The following is a 24,223-nucleotide window of genomic DNA, read 5'->3' on the forward strand; positions in this document are numbered from 1 at the left end:
TCTGTGTTTCTCTATACTTTACTGTAATTGTATAGACTTGAAATTATTTACAACATATGACAAATTATGACATGAGAATTTCTTGACATATGTATCTGCATATATATATAGGTTCCACAATTTTTTTTTGTAAATGATAGCCTGGCTTCCCCAGCTCACTTAATCCTACCCCAGGAACTCTAGTTTTATTATTAATGTGAATGAGAATATCTTTTTAAATAGTATAATGAAGTTCATATATAAAGGATTTTGAATTTATAATATTTTATTAACAAAAACATGCTTTCATTTAATTACAGGAAATTATCTAATTTGATTATATTTTCAAAGATGGATGAGGAGGGAAAAGAAAATACTTATTCTGTGGTCTAACAATTTTAAACTATTATTGAAATTTTAACTGGTTAAGAAAAAGGCCTGCGTTCTTTTTCCTTATTAAATTTAACCACAGCTGCTCTTTTACAATATATACACTGCTGAGGGTTTTCTAATTCAGGTGTTCTTACTAATTAATTCAAATACTTCTTGTATTATCAGATTTGAGAAAACTCAAGAACCTTAGGTGGTTTTTTCCATAAAGGGTTTTGAAGTGAACAAGATTTCCAATCTGCTATGAAATTATTATATTCAGACATTTTCAGTCATCAGCACTTGAAGGAAATATAATGTAGTTTAAAAAACTCACAGGCAAGTTCGTTATCCTCTTTGAGTCTTAGTTCCGTCTTCTGTAAACTTCGGATATTGATACCTACCTTGAGAGACATTTGCAGAAGTTAAATAACTTATGTAGAGCACTTCATTACTGAGCACACACTATAGTTAATATCAGGGTCTCCAGCTTGTTTATGTAATCCTTGTCCTTGAGTTTTTAAATGAAACAGGTTTGCTGTAGTTCTTATCATCAGAGGACTAACCAGATGCAGATAATACAGATAATAACTTATATAGAGCAGTTCATTACTGAGCACACACTATAGTTAATATCAGGGTCTCCAGCTTCTTTATGTAATCCTTGTCCTTGGCGTTTTTAAATGAAACAGGTTTGCTGTAGTTCTTATCACCAGAGGACTAACCAGATGCTAATAATATAGAATGTCAGTTAAGCAGATATTCTGTATTATTAGCAGAATGGGGAAAGTTCAAGTGTTCATTCTTGACAACCATATTTGAATACTCCTATCATGAAAAATCATTAAATAGTTCATTTTATTTATTATAGAGAACAGAGTTGACTTGTTCAATTCATCTGTGAATGTTAACAATGCAAAAAAGACTTAGATGCATGGAATTTCGACAGTCACAATATATGTTAAAAATGGTGATCCAAAACTTGACCATGAGGAAGTTCTTAGAATGACAATGACTCATTCATACCTAAATCAAGGTGAGTTAATCAGGTGCAACAAAAGCTTTTTTTCCCACTAATTTTGTTAAAGATCATTGCAACCACATAGAAAGAAAGGATATCTATTCATTAATCTTGGATAATTTATTCATATTATGCTTATCTGAGAACATAAAACTTCATTACCCAAATTATTGCTGGCTTTGCGCATATAAAGATGATATGACTGTTATTTCCATGTAAAAATTTTGTCAATGAAAAGATGATTTTTTTTCTTCTTATGTGCAACAGTAAATAAGGTGGCAGCCACCTACTTAGCGTAAAGGAAAATAAAACATAAAAGAAGTAGTATTTCAAGCTCAACTAATTAGCTTTTAAAGTTACTGGTTCTCAAATCTATACTGTGAATTCTGAGAAAAAAAAAAGAGTAAATCAATGTAAACCAAAATAAAAAGCACATATTAACAGCCAATTTGAAAAAAAGTCTTACTAATATAGAAGAAACTCACATATACTAGTCACTGCAAATGTTAAAGTTACTTTGGGTCTATTCTTAACCTGCCTATCAGACAAACTTTGAGAGTTGAAGGATTATACATCATACTACTATAGAGACACTTGCATACATATGTTTATTGCAGCACTATTTACAATAGCAAAGACCTGGAACCAACCCAAATGCCCATCAATGATAGACTGGATAAAGAAAATGTGGCACATATATACCATGGAATACTATGCAGCCATAACAAAGAATGAGTTCATGTCCTTTGCAGGGACATGGATGAAGCTGGAAACCATCATCCTCAGAAAACTAACACAGGAACAGAAAACCAAACACCGCATGTTCTCATTCATAAGTGTGAGTTGAAAAATGAGAACACATAGACACAGGGAGGGGAACATCACCCACCTGGGCCTATTGGGGGATGGGGAGAAAGGAGAGGGAGAGCATTAAGACAAATACCTAATGCATGCGGAGCTTAAAACCTAGATGACAGGTTGATAGGTGCAGCAAATCACCATGGCACATGTATACCTATGCAACAAACCTGAACGTTCAGCACATGTATCCCAGAACTTAAACTAAAATTTTGTTTAAAAAAGGCTTTTTTAAAAAAAGTCTATAACCATCAGCGCATGTATCCCAGAACTTGAAGTAAAATTTTAAAAAAAGTATGGTTTGAACATGTTAAGTTTTAGAAACCCTGTATATTTCCAGAGTAAATACTATTGCCTACCCAATATCATTTTCCTCTTCTTCCCTACAAGTTGAAGGTGGCAATGTGCCACCTACAAGTACTACATTGTCAACCTCCTGTTAGATGGGCTGACCATATCAGAGATGACATCGATGAAACATAAGCAGATATTGTTGGTGTGGGCTACCAGATTCAGCTAGTAGGTGTCCTTTTTTCTCCACCCTTTATGTTTTTTTGTGCCCAGAGCATAGCTGTGATGGCTAGAGCTGCTTGTCTCTGGGCATCTGCTTCATTTCTGAATTCATTACTCGATGATGTTATATTTTCTAAGGGCTGGGCTATTGAATGTCATGCAAATAAAAAGAAATTAATAGAGTATTAGTATTTCAGCACAATATAGTAAGAGGCTACCAATAAAAATAGCCACATTAATGGGCTTCACAGAACAAAGTGCAATTTTGTTTGGTATTCCTTTGAAACTCTTCACCAGAGTACAGCACAACTGGAATCTCTAAATACTACCTAAATAATAAGTAAAGTAGAGCAAAAAGAAAATAGTGTACTATACTAGAAAGAAACAGAGGTTTAGTTACAGCAAGTAAGGTATTACTTTTTTTCTTGTTTATAACTGTCTTCTGACAATGTATTTACTTACTAGGGGACATATCTTTTTCTCTCTTTGCTCTACCTTACAAGTGTTCAAATCCCAGTTCTACATTATTAGCCACTTAACTTTTGAGCCTCAATTTCTTTATCAATGAGATGAAAGTAATAATTCATGTCAACAACAGTTGTTTTGATATTACATAAGGATCAAGATATGCTATGCTATCTAATATTGATGAACCAATATTATTTAATATTATAAGTGTATATAATAGAAAAATAAAACTCATAAACTCTAAAAAATGGGATAAGGGAGAGGGAGATAGTCTAAATGTGCCAATTCTTTATTTAATAACAGGGAGTGAATTAATACTTCCCCAGATTTTAAAAACCAAGAATGAAGGGCAGAAGGAAAATAACGTTTATGGATCATTTAGTAAGCACCACTCATTCTGCATAAGTGTTAACTTTCTCCCTTCCTTATATGCCTTTTGTTTTCTTCCTGTGTAATTCTTGAAGCAGATAATGCAATATTTGGAGCAGTACTGTATTAAGTATTTAGAGCACCAGGAAAGCAAGGACCATCAAGATGAAATAAACTTGAAAAGGATTTGCTAATTAATGTTTTATAAAAAGCATCAAAATTATAATCACAGTGGAGAAATTAGAACTTTGTTGTGTTTCCTTCACTAATTTCATGAGTATAGAATTGAGGACCTCTAGCGATATAAAACCAGCTCTGAATTCGAGAGATTTAAAAAAAAAATCTGTGAAAATATGGAACAAGAGGCTTTATATAACTATGATGAAAACAGGAAATGAAGATAGGCCTGAGAGATCAAAGGAGAGTTATAAGAGAAGGCTTTGCTGGACATTGAAAGTTTACCACGCACCCTGCTCTGTTATAACAGCCTGTTGTTACCTGTTGCTAACCCCATCTGTACAGTTGAAGATGCTCCCCAAAGTTCAGAGAGCTAATAGGATTTGTCCAAAGCCTCATAGTCAAGTAAGTGCCAGAGTTAGAATTTGAACCCAAATCCACTTGGTTCCATGGCCCAGCATTCTCTAAGAGCAATCACTGACTGCTGTTTTTATTTATAAGTCAAATGGTACACTGTGAGTAAATGGAATAAACTGACTGAGATCTTCTTTTGGTCCTTCCTCTGGGAATTTTAAGATTTTATGTCATGACTAGAACATAAACTGTGTAGTGGTTATTATTACTGTCAGTAGGTGGGGGAAAAGATATGTACATATGGAGGTCACAGATAGTCTTAGGGGGATTACAAAGGTGATAAATAGTGAGAATTTCCACTGCAGAAAACATGTATATGTTAATAGTTATTTAGAAATGTTGTAGTTATATTTTTCCTGGGATTCATTATCATTTCCACTCTAAGGATTTTCCAACATGTAGTCTTATTTATAGGCTTAGTTATATCAGCTTCCCCTTTATGATCTGAAAGCAGAGTCTTTCAAAAATTATATGAATAGATTGGATTAAGGAACTCTTTTAAAATATACCAGATCATTAAATGTAATTGCCTTCTTACCCTTTTTTTTCTGTATAATCGGAGAAGACATATACGTTCTTTAATATGGATTTCTTTAACCTATGTGTCGGTGTGTAAATATTGATTACTGGAAAACCGTGTCTTAGTTTACTTGGGCTGCTGTAACAAAATACCATAAACTTACAACTTATAAACAACAGAATTTGCTGGGCGATTGGATGTGGTGGCTCATGCCTGTAATCCCAACACTTTGGGAGGCTGAGGAAGGTAGATCACTTGAGTCAAGGAGTTTGAGACCAGCCTGGGCAACATAGTGAGACCCTGTCTCTACCAAAAAAAAAAAAAAAAAAGCTGGGCATGGAAAAAAAAAACAAAAACCTGTGGTTCCAGCTACTCAGGAAGCTGAGATAGGAGGATCACTTGAGCCTAGGATATTGACACTGCAGTGGGCTGTGACTGTGCCACTGCACTCCAGTCTGAGTGACAGAGTGAGACCCTGTCTCAATAATAATAACAATAATAATAATAAAGCCCAGAATGTATTTCTGCCAGTTCTGGAGCCTGGGAAGTCCAAGGTGCTAGCAGATTTGGTGTTTGGTGTGAACTCTCTTTCTGTAGACGGTGTATAGCAGTGTCCTCATATCATGGAAGGGGTAAGGGATTTCTCTCAGGCCTCTTTTACAAAGGCATTAATCTTCCCGAAGGCCCAACCTCCTAATACCATCACCTTGCACGGTAGGATTTCAACATACAAATTTTGGGGGGTTGCAAACACTCAGGCTATAGCAATATGTAACTATTAGAAAACTATGTTTGCCATAAGATATTTCTGTATTTACATATGTTAAACATATAATTTAAGATTGTTTCCAAATATGAACATGAAATAGCATTTATTTTTGAATTTAAATCTCTGTCAGCAACCAAATCGATTCTAAAACATAAACCCAGGTTTAGCAAAAATGTCCTTGACACAGTGAGAAATTCAAATAGACAATGGTTTCACGGTGCCTTAGCTGTGAAACAAGTGAAACTGGAAAATTCTTTTTATTGAACACTTTCCAAGAAAATACACTATTTCTTATTAAGGTTTTCATACTATCTCATATAACCAAGGGAAAGATATCCTAGTTAATCCAAAGTTCTGGTTAATTTGGGGCCAATTTTTTAAGAAATGTCATATGTCACATATCATCCTATCTCATATATATCATTTATTGAACAGCTACTTTGTGCTGGGCACTCTACTAAGGACTTTAATGCATCACCTCATTTTATTTTCATAACACACAGGAAGACACTGTTATTATCCCCATTTTACAGATGAGGAACCCGATACTTTAGAGAGGTTGTTGAGTTTTCCCCACGTCATATCACTAGAAAGCAGTAGTGCTTTTCAAACCAGGTCTGTTGGATTTCAAAGTCCATGCTGCAAATCACTACATTTCATTTAGTACGTATGCTCTAGTAGCCATGACTTCCTCTTTCCTTAGTCATTCAGGAGTCACTTCTGGTTATCATTCTACTAAAAACTTATGTTAGAGATTTTCAAATGAAGGAAAGACAGTGCAACTCTTTCACACTTGGTTCATAGAGCATTTTCTCAGAATAACATGGCTTACAACTTGTGTTTTATTCTTATAAATATAATTTTATAATACTATATTATCTTTTTATTAAAATCTGTCCTACAGATAAACTATCTCCTCAAAAACATCGTGTCTAGGAGCACAAAATTTTAAATAACAGAAAATATGACTTGCCCACATCTGTAGCCTTCCTCAGTTCTAGCCCATCTGTAGGCTAAATTAGGAGTAAAAGAAATGGAAATAAAATAGTCTATTTCTAGTGAAAGCAAATAAATGACAAAGGGGAAGTAAAACTGCAAAATAATCTAAAATCAACTGAAATTAAACTGTGTAGCATTGAAGTTGGTGGATTAAAGAGGGGATTTTCATAGTTTTTTTTTTTAAGTAAAATGGCTGTATCTTAGTGTTCGAGTTAACTTATTACATAACCAGTTGACATGAACACAAGCTCCAAGTCTACATGACAGCAGGTAGATTAAGAAATCAGGTCCTAGAAGCCATTGGCTCTTTCCTTTGTTTCCCTTAGCTTTACCCCTTAACTCACGTACTTCCTTTTCCATTAGGTAAAAGATGTCTTAAGAAAAGGAAAAACCTAGCTCAACAATGGGAACACTCTCTCAATATTTTAAGAAGGGAGCAGGTGGATTAATTACTACCTGGGCAGTTAGCAGTGGTGATGACCTATACAAAATATGGGCAGGGATTTCTAGTTTTATCTCCAAAAATGTTTAATATACTTGTCTTTATTTTCCTCTTCAGCTTTAATTTTTTTTGTTGTTTTGCCTCACTTTTATCACCCTACCCAACTTTACTCAAACGGACTTTTGTACAGAAAATGACCAAAGGCATTCAGCCATCAACAGCTAAAGAGGCCTTCTACGTAGTCAGGCCATCTGTCAGCCAACATTTATTACAACAACAACCCAATTAATGTCATTCTTAAGAGTCTGCTGACTTCAGTGGCATTTCGATTACACAATTTTAGGTTATTAGAGTGGTTCTCATTGAGAAGGGGAACCAAACATTCCTTGTTGCCCTCCCTTCAGGATATGCTCTTGAATATTTCTTCCACTGAAGGTTTCCTGGAAATGGTGAATCCAGTACGGCAAAGCAGGTGGAATGGAGTAGTGAGTTGGCTGTCCAAAAGAAAGTCTGACTGCCTCTGCTTGGTTCACCAGTGGCCAGCTAGAAATACCACAATCATTATTACAGATCATTCCCGTTAACTCATAGTCCTGAGATCTCACTCAGGTCTCTAGCAACTCAGACTGTGAGTGGTAAATTTCAGTTCTGTCTGTTGAGGGGCCAGAGTGAACCATGTAATTCCCGAGACTCAAACAAGCCTCTGAAGAGAAGCTGCTTATCTGATTTGCATAAAAACTTTGACTGCACTAGTCAGATAGGGTCATCACAGTTTTAAGAATCAATAAATCAAAATTCCCAGATAAATTATGAAGATCATAAAAGGATTTGTTTAGACTAGTTGAATATACTCTGTTTTATTAGAAGGATGGAGTTTTTACAAAACATCAATTTTTACCATAGCACATGAAATAACTACAAAACGCATGTAGTAGGAAGCTAATAAATAATTCTGCTTCCCTGAGGAACTGATTTGACAGCAGCCCAAATAGCCTTCAAAGCGCTAATTTAGTTTCTGTCCCATCCTGCTTTCTGTTATCCCTATTTCCTCCTTCTGACCCAGTATATGATTCAAATAGAAGCTGTCTAGGGTCATTAAAGCAAGCTGTTGCAGAAGCTGGGCTGTTGATTCAACATTTGGCAGACTGTTCCGTGAAAGCCTTGATTTCATTTTTGTTAGGCCAGCAAACAATAGCAGCACACTGGCTCTGCTGATAAAAAGAACAAAGAAAACAAACCAATAAGACATTTATATTTCTAAACAAAAGAAGGAGGGGGTTTCTCCCTATTCCACACTTTTCTGGCATCAGAAAGTCTTAAGTAGCCAGAATGAGAATTGATTAATTCTCTGATAGTAAAGGTTTAAAACCAAAATTCATAAAAATACATAAATAGGTAGATAATTGTCTTTCTCCCAGCCCTTCACTTCCTACACTGATGACCCTCTTCTCTTCTACTCTGTTCTTCATTGCTATCTGCTCAGTACAATTATTCTCTTTATAAAGCAGGCTATTTAGAAAGGAAAAGATTCACTGCTTTGTAACCTTCATGCTGCCATGAGCAGTGTCCTGGTTTATAGTTCAAAGCTGATATTGACCAGCATGTCAGAAGAATTTGTACAGCACTTTCTACTTGTCACTGCACAAAATGGAATTTTGATGACAAAGTTAATCACTATAGATCCTAAATTAGGTAAAGCAAGAGCCCACTTCGGGTGCTTATATTAATAAAACAATCCAGGCATTAGACACATCTTAGTATGAACCTGCATATCTCCAAAATTTTTTATCAGACTAATGATAATCTGAGCACTGAGAAGAGGAGAAATTTTTCATGGCTGAAAGCATAACTTGTTACAATCAGCATAATTCTTACCTCCTTAACAAGCAGCAAATTAATAATGTCACATTAAGGAAGCTTGGGCTTTTGTTGATCAGTTTCTTCTGGAAACAGGCCTCTTGGAGCAGTCATATCCTGAATGACGCAATTTGTAAAGGGGTCTTAGTCTAACACAGGGAAGCTTCAGGCAAGCTCACCCTTATCTCCAGTGAGTCTTTTCAAACACTATTTGCTGAGGTCCTTTAATATAACTTGTCCAATTTTTTTTTTACAAAAAAGCATAAATCAAAAACTGATGAGAGGCACTATATTGGAATCTACCACAATTAACATTTTGTGGTGGCATTACAAAAAAAAGTTTCTTAATTTCACTGTGCTTTTCTATATACCCAAATTTTTGATCTCGAACAAAATAAAACAGTAAGAAATATTTTTCAGAATCTTACCATTTTCTAGTTGCTGCATAGCTTAGGTAAAATTGAATGGGTGAGTAATAAATCAACAGAAAGTCTCAGTGGTCATTTCATAGTTGTATTAGTCCATTTTCACACTGCTATAAAGAACTGCCCAAAACTGGGTAATTTAAAAAGGAAAGTGGTTTAATTGATTCACAGTTTAGCATGGCTGGCCTCAGGAAACTTACAGTCATGGCAGAAGGCGAAGGGGAAGCAAGGCACCTTCACAAGGCAGCAGGAAGGAGAATGAACACAGAAGGAGCTACCAAACACTTATAAAACCATCAGATGTCATGACAGCTCACTCACTATCATGAGAACAGCATGAAGGAAATTGTCCCCATAATTCAATTACCTCTACCTGGTCACTCCCTTGACATGTGGGGATTGTGGAGATTATGGGTATTACAATTCAACATGAGAGTTTGGGTGGGGACACAGCCAAACCATATCAATAGTCTTATTTTATTTGGGGGTAAGGATCAGAATCTAGGCATGACTTTGTTATCACAAGGAAGAAAATACCTTGTAAGATCAAAAAGTAGGGAGAAAAAATACGGAATCATACTTTAGTTTACCCAAATATAGTAGGCTCTCACGTCTCAGTGTGCATATGAAGTTTGAGTAATGTCCAGTCAAGATCAGAAACTTCTATCTTCAGCCAGAGTGGATTAGACAGAAGAAATGTCCACAGTGGCAATTTGATTTCTTCTCAAGTATACTTCTGCACCTAGGACCAAAAGAATCAGCATCACCTGGAAACTTGTTAGATCAGCAAATTCTCAGAATTTACCCTAGACCAACCGAATCAGAGTCTCTGTGGATAGGGCCCATAAATCTGTTTTAACAAGTTGGATGTGATTCTGATGCACATTCAACTTACAGACCTACTGGAATACAAATTCAGTAGCAGTTTAGAGTGGGAACTTTGGAACCAGACTACATGACATTGAATCCCATGTCTATCATTTACTAGTAGTTCTTCAAGAAAGCAAAATTTAAGCAAGTTATTAAAACCCTTTGTGTCTCAGTTTCCTCATCTAAAAATGGGGCTAGGAATAATAGCTTTTAAATGTTTGTTAAGACTAGAGCAGTAAATATTTATGAAGCACTTAGAATAGTCTCTGACACATGCTAAATGCTTTGAAAGTTTCCCATTATTCTCTTAGGACTGTAGGAATATCCAACTTAATGTTTCTGGAATCTCTAAGTCCCAATAGGAAAGCAAACATGTATCTCATATCAAACAAGTATCATGTCATTTATGCATTTGTTCATCAAATATTTATTGAAAATCTACTAAGTTTAAGGTATAATGTTATGTTCTTCACATTTTTAGATAGTAACTCATAATCTTAAAAGACATATTTAAGAGTGCATTAGTCAGAAGACCAGATGATGGTAACTGGATCAGACTGGGAGGTTTAGAAATGGAAAAAAAAAAAAGCAAACAAACAAAAAAACCCCCTACTTTAAAGAAAAGTTTATCTATTTAACCAAAAACAGAATAGAAGATACACATAATACTCCCCATCAATGAGCATTCCTAACCTCATCTTAACTTCTCTTCTAATTGTAATACTATTTTCCATGTGACAGTGGTGGACTGATTACTGTATTTGCTACCTCAATTTTGTTAAACATGCTTATTTAAAAGAAAGATGTATAACTCAATAAAGAATATAATTATTTCTTTTATTCAACTGATTTTGCTCTCTCAATTTTATTTCCACTTGATGAATTTGCCTGACAATCTTGATGCACACGTGGACATTTTGCCTTTATAGATCAAAAGCTGTCTCAAGTATTGGACTGTAGGTTTTTTTGTTTATTTATTTATTTTTACAATTTCTACCTATCTACTCTGATTCAGGTACTATCATCTGGTCTCCTGACTGACATAATTCACTCTTAAATATGGCTTTTAAGATTATGAGTTATATAAAAATGTTCAGCATCATGTCTTGAACCTAGTATATTTTCAGTAAATATTTGATGAATGAATCCACAAATGAATGGTATAATACTTGCTTCATATAGAAGACATGTTTGCTTTCCTACTGAGAATATGTATATTTTCCCATCCTTTATTTATTTATTTTAATTTTTTTTGAAACGGAGTATTCTATTTATCACAAACACAAAGATCAGAAACCCCATTTTTGAGCCATCTCTGTATATAATAAGAATCCAGCCTGCATCTGCCAGTGATAGACAGTACAGTAAACTAAGATGTCCCTGAAGAGGCCATAGTGTTGACAAAGTTCAGCATGATGGTGGAGTCTGCACGAACACAGGAAACAAAACTCGGCCCTTCCACACAGCTGTCCTTGCAATGACTTCGTTTTTTTTTTGTTGTTGTTTTTTTTTTTGAGACAGAGTCTCGCTCTGTCGCCCAGGCTGGAGTGCAATGGCGCAATCTCGGCTCACTGCAAGCTCCGCCTCCCGGGTTCAAGCCATTCTCCTGCCTCAGCCTCCCAAGTAGCTGGGACTACAGGCACCCACCACCACGCCCGGCTAATTTTTTGTATTTTTAGTAGAGACGGGGTTTCACTGTGTTAGCCAGGATGGTCTCGATCTCCTGACCTCGTGATCTGCCCGCCTCAGCCTCCCAAAGTGCTGGGATTATAGGTGTGAGCCACCACGCCCGGCCAATGACTTCGTTTTAAGTCAACGTCTCTTCATGCCACGCATATTCCCCAATGTCTGCTTGATGAAGTACCACAATCGCATGGGGTCTACTTTTCTGCAGTCTTGTGTAGATTTTGCTGCCACCCCAAAACCCAAAGGGATGTCTGCCATGGAGTACACCACCACTCCCTCGTACTGAGAAGTATTTTCGGTGATTTGACCCAGACCGTATTTCAACACATGGTTCCCATAGAGGAAGGACTGCTCTGCACCATGCTTTATCTACACTTTATACTTGGCATAAGGTGCAAGGTAATTCAGGGCTGTGACGTGAACTGAAACTTGTTGGTCTTAGTGACTTTTCCGAAGCAGGTCCCCAGTGACACCAGCTTGTCCCCGGAGATATTGGCATCCAGCTTCACAATCTTCTCACTCACATAGTACACCCGGTCGTCGTGCAGCCAGAAACAGTAGGTGCGGTCGGGCCGGTCCAGCAGCAGCTGAAGATTCTCCCTGATGTATTTCACAATCTTCTCAAACATGACACGGGTCTCCTCTTCAGTCAAAGGCCTCATTTTCCTGCTGGGTTGGAACACCAGATCCTCGTGCCTCAGTCTTATTTATTTAGTTTTAAGAGATGGAATTTCTCCCTGTTGTCCAAGCTGGAGTATAGTAGTGTGATCATAGCCTACTGCACCCTCGAACTCCTGGGCTCAAGTGATCCTCCTGCCTCAGCCTCTCGAGTAGCTGGGACTACAGGCACACACCCATACTTTTAATCAATGTGTATTATATTTGAGTTGTGTTTCTTGTAAATAGCATAGAGTTGAGTCACAGTTTTTAAAAATCCATTTTGACAATTTCTTTAAAAAAAAAATCTCACTTTTTTGAGGTGTGACATATAAAATAAGTTTTTACATATAACTTGTATATATAAAATGTATACTGCTTGATGAGCTTAGGGAAAATTCCTATTTTTAAATCAGTATGTTCGGATCATTTACATTCATGTTATGATTGATATGTGTGGATTTAGATTAATGGTACTACAAAATTTGGCTGCTGTTATTTACTTTTCAGAGTCTTCAAATACTTGTTCTTGCCTTCTGTCCAGGGTTTGTAATTATATTCAGTGTGAGAAAAGGTGTGAAGCATGCTTACTCCTTCTTACGTGAAACTGGAACTCTGGGGATAATTATTGTTAGAGCTCCCCTTAAATCTAGGGATCAGAGTCCAAGTTTTTGAATCTAACATGAACATTTTTTTTATCAGATCACAATCTCAAATTTGCTTTTAAAAGCTATTTTCCTCCAGCAATTAAAACAGTGCTCTCCAAAACTCCCAGGATGAGCTGCTCAGAAAACTCTTCCCAGTACACTGCTATGGTTTCAGGAGTTCCCCATAGTTCGGACTTGCTTGAGGTGAGCATTCATGATGTTGTAGACTTTTCTAACCAGACCAAACCAAATCTCCAGATGGCTAGTGTCACCAAATAATTGTATCTATTAATTTTTTTCAACCAATGTTTTTAAAGCACTTATTATGGGTCAGGCTCTGTTCTAAGTATTGGGGATGTAGTAGTGAACAAGAAAAGGCCCTTGCTGTAGTGGGTGAGGGGGAAGAAATAAAGACAATAAATATATAGAAATATGACTGAATCAGACAGTTTAGTGCTAAGTGATATGAAGAAATTAAATCAGGGTAATGGGCTAGAAGGTAATGGGGATGAGAAGGACAGAGTAGCCGCTTTACCCAATTGGTCAGAGAAAGCCTCTCTAGAAGGTGACGTTTGAGTTGAGGCCTGAATCTTGATAATAAAAGAATCTGGTGAACAAATGGGTGGCAGAAGGTTTCAGGAAAAGAGAAATAAAATTGCAAAAACTTGATCTACTTTTTGTTCTACCTTTCCTTCTGCATTTCTGACCACAGAATTTAAATCTACATGAGGAAAAGTGTTTTTTTCCCCCAACAGCTGGGAACCTTAATTGAAACTTGAAGTGTGTAAACTAAACATACAAACCTCAAACCATGTAAGCTACCCCAGAATTAGACTGATATAACTCACTCCCCAATATTTTTTTTCTTCAGATCAGTGATACCCAAATTCTGGCCCAATATTAAGGGAATTTGGACAGAGTTTTAGCTAGGTATAATGTTTTGAAGGAGGGAGTCAGATCATCAGATCGTGGATAAGAAATCCAGATGTACTATTCCATTCTTTCACAAAAGACACCAAAACATATTATTTGCATTTAAATCACATTTTTAAACTGCCATGAAAGCAAGCATGCAAAGACCACCTGTAGACTGTAGATGGCAGACTATACCCACAAACTAGTGGTTGAACCCTCTGCGCAACCTCAGAAACATTTGGGAAAGACTGTGGGCCCCAGCTTCTTGTGTCACAATGATTATACCGTGCAAAAGATCTATAACAAGGATATTTACAAGTGTTGGAACAATGGGAAGGTTCTGTATACTGATACCACTGAAGTTACCCCCTCATGGTAACGAGACATTTGAGAGGCCCTGCTCTGAGAAATACTATTTTAGTGACTAAAACATCCCAGACTCAGCCCTATAGGATGAAAGCTAACATGTAAGTAGTACTTACAGATACTGACAATTGTCTGTGACTAAGACTGTTGAGAGAAAGCGGGTGGAGTGGGGGGTCTTTGGAGTTCTTAGTACTTTCTAGATTGAAAAACAGTACCTGGTGCACTCAAGCAATATAGTAAGAAAAGGCAGTAAAACTTCCAAAAATGGCATCTTTATAAATGGCATGATTTTGTGACATCAGCCATTTGCTAGCCTAGAGATTCTGTTTGGTTTGGTCTTAGAAAAGTCTACTGTATGATTCTATTTTTATAACTGCCTCGAAAAGACAAAATTATAAAGATGGAGAACAGATTAGTGGTTGTCAGGAGTTATGGGCAGGGGGAGGTGGTGACCACAAAGAAATAGCACAAGGGAGTTTTTGGGGGGCGATGGAACTGTTTTATGTCCTGATTATGGTGATAGACACAGGAATCTATACATGTGTTAAAATTTAGAGAACGTACACACGCACACACACACACACACACACAATTTACTCAAAATAAAATCAAAGAGTAATATAAAAGCGATTTTCCTAGTAATAATGACCTTCAAAAAGCCATTGAAGAAAAGCAAGAGGTTGAAGAAAAAATGCTCTTGAAGAAAAGGAGCCAAATTCTCCACTCCCTCAATCACAGTTACCAAATTTTGCTCAGGTCTCTGCCTTATTCCATAAAAAATATAGCTATTGAGTGAGTCTAAGACAAAAGTCTTCCATAGACACATCATTGAATAATATACACTTATGCTTTAAAGAGTAAATGATAGTTGTTCAGCTATGAATTAGTATTCACTTGTATCATGTACAGCTGGGACCATGAACTAGGTCTTTCACAAAATGAAAAAATTTTGATTGTAATTCATCAAAAAATTAAATTAACAAGTTAATTTAATAATAAGCAGCTTAATTAATGGACACATAATGAGTATTTAGACCTGTATTCCACTAACCCATTTATCTAACTTTAATCTGTAATTAAATTTCACTAAAATTCATTAAAATTCAAAAGACATGCTCCTTTTAAGCTTCTAGTAGTACATTTTGTATCAAGGTGGTAAAACTAACCAATAACATAATTTTGAGCTATATCTTCCTGTCTTATAGCAGTATACTATATTTCCTAAAACTTAAGGACTTATTTTGTTTCATTTGTTTTATTTCTTAAGATGGTATGTTCTCTTGCCCATGTGAAGCTCAAGGCAGATTTATTTCTCTTTACCTATATGCATTCAGGGAGTTTTTAAAACAAATGCAACTTGTCTTGTTCAGAATGAACTAAATTCAGTGTTGGGAATAAGGAACCAGTTTTAGAATCTAGACCAATCACAGAATGGTGGCATTATCCAGTGGGTCCCTTAGTCTGTTTTCCAGCAGCCTGTCTCCCAAATGAAAATGTGGGATGTGATTAGTGACATGTGTTTCCTCTCTACTCCCAAGAGTACATAGCAAGGCGAATTATACTAATTATAATACTAGCTACCACCACACTAGGTTATTTATATATGTCATCTAAGTGGATTGTCACAGACCCTTATGAAATAGATGTTGTAAGTAGATATATTAATTACCAGAAATTTGAAATTTTGAAGTTTAAATCCAGCTCTGACATCCTAGACATCATGACCTTGCAAAGCTCAGGGTCCTTACTACTGCTCTGCTCCAAACAAGTCTTCCTTGCTAGAAATGCCTTCACTGTGTCATCTGTTGACCTCTCTGATGATGTCAGCACTTGGGTCTTAGTTCTTTAAGCTCCTCAGTTGCTACCATTACCCTGTAGACTTTTAATGGTCTAACAGTTGTGCCATCCAAGATATGATTATTGCTTGAATTCAACTCCAATCACTTTATTTTCACGCCAATTGTGTCCGGAATTGGTGGGTTCTTGGTCTCGCTGACTTCAAGAATGAAGCTGTGGACCCTCACAGTGAGTGTTACACTTCTTAAAGACAGTGTGTCCAGAGTTTGTGCCTTCAGATGTTTGGATGTGTCCAGAGTTTCTTCCTTCTGGTGGGTTCCTGGTCTCACTGGCTTCAGGAGTGAAGCTGCAGACCTCCGCAGTGAGTGTTACAGCTCATAAAGGTAGTGTGGACCCAAAAAGCGAGCAGCAGCAAGACATACTGCACAGTGAAAGAACAAAGCTTGCACAGCCTAGAAAGGGACCCAAGCAGGTTTTTGCTGCTGGTCCTGTAGCCTGCTTTTATTCCCTTATTTGGCCCCACCCACATCCTGCTGATTGGCCCATTTTACAGAGAGCTGATTGGTCCGTTTTACAGAGAACTGATTGGTCCGTTTTGCAGAGTGTTGATTGGTCCGTTTTGACAGAGTGCTGATTGGTGCGTTAACAAACTTTTAGCTAGACACAGAACACTGATTGGTGCATTTACAATCCTTTAGGCAGAAAAGTTCTCCAAGTCCCCACCAGATTAGCTAGACACAGAGCACTGATTGGTGCGTTTACAAACCTTTAGCTAGACACAGAGTGCTGATTGATGCGTTTACAAACCTTTAGCTAGACACAAGAGTGCTGACTGGTGCATTTACAATTCTTTAGCTAGAGGGAAAAGTTCTCCAAGTACCCACCCTCCCCAGAAGCCCAGCCGGCTTCACCTCTTACTGGCACTTGCAGCGGGACTTTGCGGCATCTAGCTGGGGCACTCTGGCAGCGCAGAGTGAGCTCGTCCCGGGATGAAGCCCAGCAGGCGCCGGCCGGCTGCGCCGAGTGCGGGGCCTGCGGAGCCGGCGCCCACCGGGAACCCGCGCCAGCCCGCAAGCGCCGCGCACAGCCCTGGCTCCCGCTCGCGCCTCTCCCTCCGCACCTCGCAGTGAGCAGAGGGAGCTGGCCCTAGCCTGGGCCAGCCCCAGAGAGGGGCCTCCACAGCGCAGGGGCGGGCTGAAGGGCTCCTCCAGCGTGGCCAGAGCAGACGTCGAGGCAGAGGAGGCGCTGAGAGCCAGCCAGGGCCATTAGCATGTCGTCACCTGTCACAATTCAGTTACCCATTCATTGCATTATTACACTTTGTAATTGGGAGTTTGAACCGTCTTAGAAATCAAAGTCTAAAGTTCCAGTAACTGACCAAACCTTTTGTCCTTCTGGCTCTTACTCCATTTAATCTCATAAAAACCTCTGATCTGCCTGTTCTGTCCATCTTCCCCTTTGTGTCAGCTCCACATCCTTTCCATCTCTTTTGTCCTTGCCCAGCTTGAAATTCACAACTAATCATTTGACTTTCTTAATGTCCGCCTCTTCCTTTTTTAAGCCAGCAATTCTCAGAGGCTCACCCAAGGCACTCAATGTAGTACCTGAGTATTGCTGCTGGCTATTTGGGGCCCAAGGTCTCTTCTGTTAGCAGGTGATGAATGCCGCCAGCACCGGGTCCTTTCCTTCAATATTGTGGGTTCCCTTTTGGCCCAAGGTGTATCTAGAAATGTCATCTGGGAGCTAAGGCCTGGAACAGGGGCCTCGTGACTCTGACCAGTACCCTATCTTGCTGTGGTTGAGCTGGTATCCAAGACCCAAGATAAAGTCTCCCCAACTATTTCCTCTTCTCTCCTCAAGTGGAAGGAAGGGAGCCACAAGCTGTGCAGCTTGGGGTTAGGGGAAAGGTGATGCCAGCACTCCTTTGGCTGCCCCAGTTGGTGTGATGCCCCCAGACCACTGTCTCTGGGCCTAGTTCAGCACAAGGAGTTGCCTAAGAGTTGCAGTCCTTATGGCCTAGACTTCCTTTTAAGTTTTCTTGGAGATAGGCAGCACTATAGCCCTCAGTGGCAAAATTTATAGGAACTCAAGTTTAAACCCCTGGGATCCATGATTCCTCACTGGCTAGGGCTAGTTTAAATGCTCCCTCTATAGGCAGGGGTCAGCTGAGTTTAGTCTGGTTTTCCCTTCTGCTCTAACAGGACAGCACCAGGTGACTGTGTTCTTCCACTCCAAATTCCCAGAGATGCTGTCTGCACCACTCCCTACGACTGCCAGGATGGGGGAGGGGTGGCCTCAGTGACTCAGGCCTGATTTTTCTGTCTCTTCAGTGCCTCTTTCAGCAATATGAAGTTAAAACCAGGTACTGTGAGTGCTCACGTGAGTTTTTTTTTGTGTGTGTGTTTTTTTTTTTTTTTTTTTTTTTTAAGACTGTCTCTCCTTGCTCCTCAGATTGCAGACAGCCTATTGTGGGACCTTGTGATCATGTAAATTAATACTTCATAAACTCCCCTTTATATATATCCTGTTAGTTCTGTCCCTCTAAGAGAACGCTGACTAATACACCTTAGTTTTCTCCTTTTGGGAGATTAGCTGAATTAATTCATGTTTATCTCTGAATGAGCACAATGTTAAGTACCCAATGTTAGCTATTATTAGTAAGATGAGTAAATTAGGACTCCCATCCTTCCCTCTACTCCTTTCCCCACTCTTCTGTATGCACTGTTCTCCCACCCTCACACCTTTTGTTAGCTTTGGTCGTCTCTTCTGTAATCATAATTAATCCTTGCATACTTTATTCATTGGTTGAATCTAAAATCAAAAATATCAATACACAGTGTTTCTATTGTGATTGTGTTAACATTGTTCACTATCCTACGATTTCAAAGTGTCTTATTTTATTTTTTATTGTATGCCTTCATCAAACACTAAGATGATGTATCTGCCTTAAACATATTCCATCTGTGATAAGGGATGTAATATAATTGTTGAAGACGGATTTCCCAGAACCATCTGACTTCTTATTACAATCTGAACCAGCTGCTCTCTGGGCTGGATGCCAAGCTGTCATCCTGACTTTTTTTCACCCAAGTCCTGGGTTGGAGTCAGTGTTCTTGGATCTCAAGTTTTTACGTTTCTTGGATTTAATTCTTGTTCTGGCCGGAGAACATCTTCAAGTAATTTTCTTGAAAGGGTGCATGATAAATCCACTTGATGAATTTTTACATGCTGGAAAGTGACCTCATTTTTTCCCTCTCGCTTTCTCACTTGATTGATATTTTTACTGAGTGTAGAATGTTAGGTCCATAATTATTTTTCTCAGAAAGTTGAAGTTATAGCATCTAGGTATTCTAATAAGAAATTACATTCTTTTTCCTTTGTAGGACATAGTGGTCCCCCTCTAGAATCTTTCACAATGCTCTCCATGCCCAAATTGTTCTGAAATTTCTTGAAAATGTTCTGCGTGTGGGTCTTTTTTTAAAAAAATTCATCTTGTGGTCATGGTTACACTCATGTATACAAGTGATAAACATTATTCAAAAAAATTGCATGTTGAATTGAATTGTGCCATCAGGAAGAAGAAATCCTATAATGATTAAAGCCTGTGCCACAACATTCAACATTAGATTGTACCATTATGTATGGTTTCTCTAATTGTTTTATGTGTATATATGTTTAATGTCTTGAACTTCATCCTAAGCAGGAAATACATTCTTTTCTCATCTCAGTCTGTCCCTGTCAGTCTTTCAGAAGACCAAAGGTGGTAATTTTATGCATTAAGAATACCCTGGACTGAATGGTGCTCTCAAGAGGCCAGGAAGATTGTCTGTGTAGGAAGGAGAAAGGAGATAAACTAAGTGACTTTAAGTAACTTGGAAAATTTTCTGGCCCACTGTACCCAGGATTTGTGTCCTTTGAGAAAGGGCCATTCATGATTTTCTGTTGGCTTGTGGGAGGGAGAATGCATGTTTTTCCATCCTGGGAAACTTGCTTCATAGTCTGACTTCATGGCCAGACCTGCTTGAAGTCAACCAATGACTAAAGGGCATCCATATACCTGTGTAATTTTGTAGATGTTGCATGTCAGCTTCATTGAGGTCATTGAAACTGGGCCCAGAGGAGATGCAATTTACTTTTATAATAAGGAAGTTAAGATATAGCAAGAGACTAAAGAGAGTTGGAAAGATATCTGCCACCTACATTCAATATTTTTTGTTTGAAATTATTCTATTTTGTTATTAATAAGATAACAAATCTTTGTAAAACCAACCCTTTGCTTGTTTCTTTCTTTCTACAATATCTACTTTCAGATTAAATTGTTAATAACTTAATCTGGCTCTCCTGTAGAATCTATCTTTACAATTTTAATGGTTTTTATTTTTTAAGCGCTCTATTACATTTGACCTTGTTTTGAAATCCGTTTCTTTTGTTTTGTTGGGGGAAAATGCTGAGAATGTTGTGTTCCCTTAGAAAGCAATCCTCAATCATAGTAACAGTTTTAATAAGATCACAAGTCTGCCTGTTGTTCTACCAAATGAAATTTCCATCACTTTAACAATAGTTGTCATTTCAAGATGTATATAAGAAGAGTGAAGAAAACCCCTGATATGGTTTGGCTCTGTGTCCCCATCCAAACAGCAGGTTCCCCCCATGCTGTTCTCATGATGGTGAGTGAGTTCTCACAAGACCTGATGGTTTTGTAAGGGGTTTCCTCTTTCACTCAGCTCTCATTCTCTCTCCTACCACCCTGTGAAGAGGTGCCTTCTGCCATGATTGTAAGTTTCCTCAGGCCTCCCCAGCCATGTAGAACTGTGAGTCAATTAAACCTCTTTTCTTTATAAATTATCCAGTCTCAGATATTTCTTTTTTTTTTGCATTAGTTGAACCATAAAAACTAGTTTAATAGCTTATTTTAAAAGTAACAATGCAGTACATGATAATCATTATATGAAATAATTAGATGTTTATAATATAATGATTTTATGATCATTTTCTTGTAATGACTGAATGCTAAAGACACAGTAACTGAAAAAACTTACCTATTATACTCCCTTTGACTTAGTATTTAGCATTGAATACAAAAGTTCCAATAGCTTCCATATAATTAGGGAAAAAATTTACAAATGCATAAAATAGAAACCAAGGTGAATTCTCATGCTGGTAATCAAATAAAGGCTTTTTACTTAACCCAAACAAAAAAGTCTCTTCCTCAAATTATAGAAACTAAATATTACAAAGTATAAAATTATAAGGTTCTGGTGAGATATTTTAAAGAATCTTTATCTTGAATAGTAGAGAACTGTATAAAAGGTGTTAAAGTTTCCGTATTGGAAAATTTTTTTTTTTTTTTTTTTTTTTGAGATGGAGTCTTGCTCTGTCACCCAGGCTGGAGTACAGTGGCGCGATCTCGGCTCACTGCAAGCTCCGCCTCCCGGGTTCACGCCATTCTCCTGCCTCAGCCTCTCCGAGTAGCTGGGACTACAGGCGCCCGCCACCACGCCCGGCTAATTTTTTTTTTTGTATTTTTGGTAGAGATGGGGTTTCACCGTGGTCTCGATCTCCTGACCTCGTGATCCGCCCGCCTCGGCCTCCCAAAGTGCTGGGATTACAAGCGTGAGCCACCGCGCCCGGCCCCGTATTGGAAAATTTTTAAAAACAATGAGTATCAAACTAACCAAAACCATTTACAGTAGATGCATTATAGGTCAATTTATAGTTTTCCTCAACATCGAGAGCAAGAGAAAACAGCCTTAAAATATACAACGTTTAGGCAATTGCAATATATACAATTTATAAAGATTTATAGCATAATTCTTTTTTAAAATCTAATGTCAGTAAGAATTATGCACTGGTGATAAAATGAATAAGAAAAGAGGGGGCCAGGCATGGTGGCTCACGCCTGTAATCCCAGCACTTTGGGAGGCTGAGGTGGGCAGATCACAAGGTCAAGAGATCGAGACCATCCTGACCAACATGGTGAAACCCCGTCTCTACTAAAAAAAAAATACAAAAATCAGCTGGGTGTGGTGGTGCACACCTGTAGTCCCAGCTACTTGGGAGGCTGAGGCAGGAGAATCACTTGAACCCAGGAGGTGGAGGTTGCAGTGAGCCAAGATCATGCCACTGCACTCCAGTCTGGTGACACAGTGACACTCCATCTGAAAATAAAAAAAAAAAAAAAAGAAAAAAAGAAAGAAAAGAACAATTATAATACCAACCATTTGACAAAATGACACTGCAGAAAATAAATAACCTTCAGGTTTCATTTGTATTCCTTGACCATACAGATTAATCTAAAAATCCTAATAATGGAACATCCTTCAAACTAGAAAACATTTTGCAAAATATTTATGCTTCACTTTAAAACATGAATATCCTAAATCATTTACACCATCTTATCACTAAGGCCCTGTCTACATATAAAATAAGTGAAATGAGGAATTGAAATACTGTTTTTAATTGTAGCTAACCCAAGTATACTGCCTCTCCACCTGCCACCCCCACCCCAACAAAGTGTGTGTGTGTGATTTATCAGCTTTAATTTCTACCCTAGGGGAAATTAATTAAAACTACAAACCAGAAACTAGCTTTAACTAGGTTTTTTGGTTTGTATTGGTTTTTAAGTGTTATAAAAACAAAGTGGATAAAGAAACAAAGTATCTTTTTATCAACACATTTGGAATAAAAACTGTATGGTGAGTTTGCGGTTTATATTAGCTCTTCAAACTCTTTGATAATTGATCCTTCAATTACTGTTGGTAATCCAAAAGAATTCAACCAAAGACAAAGAAATGCCTTGTTTAATGTTCTTAAATATTTCAAGTTAAAGTAAAACTTTAATTTGCTAGGTATGTTAGTGTATAGATTGAAAAAAACATGAGGGAACAAAGAAAAGTACACTAGGATTATTATTTTAGTTTTCCTTTGGTATTAAGAGAAAAAGTATCTCTATCAAATCTATTCTGTTACTTTTCTTAAAAAATATCAATAATTTGGCCAGGCACAGTGGCTCATGCCTGTAATCCCAGCACTTTGGGAGGCCAAGGTGGGTGGATCACGAGGTCAGGAGATCGAGACCATCCTGGCTAACACGGTGAAACTCCATCTCTACTAAAAATACAAAAAATTAGCTGGGCGTGGTGGCAGGTGCCTGTAGTTCCAGCTACTTGGGAGGCTGAGGCAGGAGAATGGCATGAACCCAGGAGGCGGAGCTTGCAGTGAGCCGAGATTGCACCACAGCACTCCAGCCTGACAGAGTGAGACTCCATCTAAAAAAAAAAAAAAAATTATCAGTAATTTAATGATATTTCTTAAGAAGGGTGAGAATATGACAACAGCTGACACCTGCTTTGTGTATTAAGAAAAATATGGTTAAAACATTTTACTTCCCATAATGATTTACCTATCATAATGATTTACTTTCCTGGAAAACTGAATCATTAGATCATTTATATCTGATAATGGATTAAGGACACCAGACTTTGTTTTCCAATTTTTTCTTTTGTGGGAGTATAAATCTGGGGACATGACTATGGGACTATATATTTTCACATTGTTAGCACATTGTTAATACAATTACTTTTAGGTATTGTCTTTTAGTAGCATTATTAAAGTTAAAAAATAAAGGAAACAGAAGTAAAGAGTTTATAGAAGGATACACAGAAACACAGTACTTATCTCTGAGTGGAGACATTGGAATAGGTTTTCTTTACTTCAAGTATGATTTACTTTGTATAACCTTTGTAAGAGGGACGGAGGAAAGAAGTGGTGATGGCAAGTAGCTTTAGATGTTATAGCAACAAAGGGTCACATGTTAAAATTTGGCTTTAAATTTTCCATGGCATGCTGAAAGCTTCTATTTGTTATATTTGTTATAGATTTTTAAAGTTTATTTTTCCGTGCTTGGGCTTGGCAAATATGATCACAGTAAGCCTACTACTATTCATTTAATAATAAAATGAGTTTTGGGAACCACGATTGTAATGGTTGATCTTCTTGAGAAGCCATCACTCTTTGTTCTCAAAACACCATTTTAAAACACGCCTAATTCTTTGAGTGCCTTGGCTTTTCAGGTGACACTTATTAAGATTACATTTAAAAATTTG

The 24,223-nt window shown here is 37.6% G+C and overlaps 1 long non-coding RNA gene and 1 pseudogene across 1 annotated transcript in view; one reads left to right on the top strand and one right to left on the bottom strand.

Annotated features, from left to right (window-relative positions):
* Nucleotides 1–11,850: 11,850 nt before the first annotated feature.
* Nucleotides 11,851–12,398, bottom strand: LOC129491779 (60S ribosome subunit biogenesis protein NIP7 homolog; annotated as a pseudogene).
* Nucleotides 12,399–20,857: 8,459 nt separating this feature from the next.
* The window catches only part of LOC129491307 (uncharacterized), a 52,761-nt gene continuing 49,395 nt past the window's right edge, over nt 20,858–24,223 (top strand). The window contains exon 1 of the long non-coding RNA XR_010113915.1: nt 20,858–20,929. This is a non-coding gene — a long non-coding RNA (uncharacterized lncRNA). The remainder of the gene's footprint in view (nt 20,930–24,223) is intronic.

Source organism: Symphalangus syndactylus, chromosome 10, assembly GCF_028878055.3.
Source record: "Symphalangus syndactylus isolate Jambi chromosome 10, NHGRI_mSymSyn1-v2.1_pri, whole genome shotgun sequence".
NCBI classification, from domain to species: domain Eukaryota; kingdom Metazoa; phylum Chordata; class Mammalia; order Primates; family Hylobatidae; genus Symphalangus; species Symphalangus syndactylus.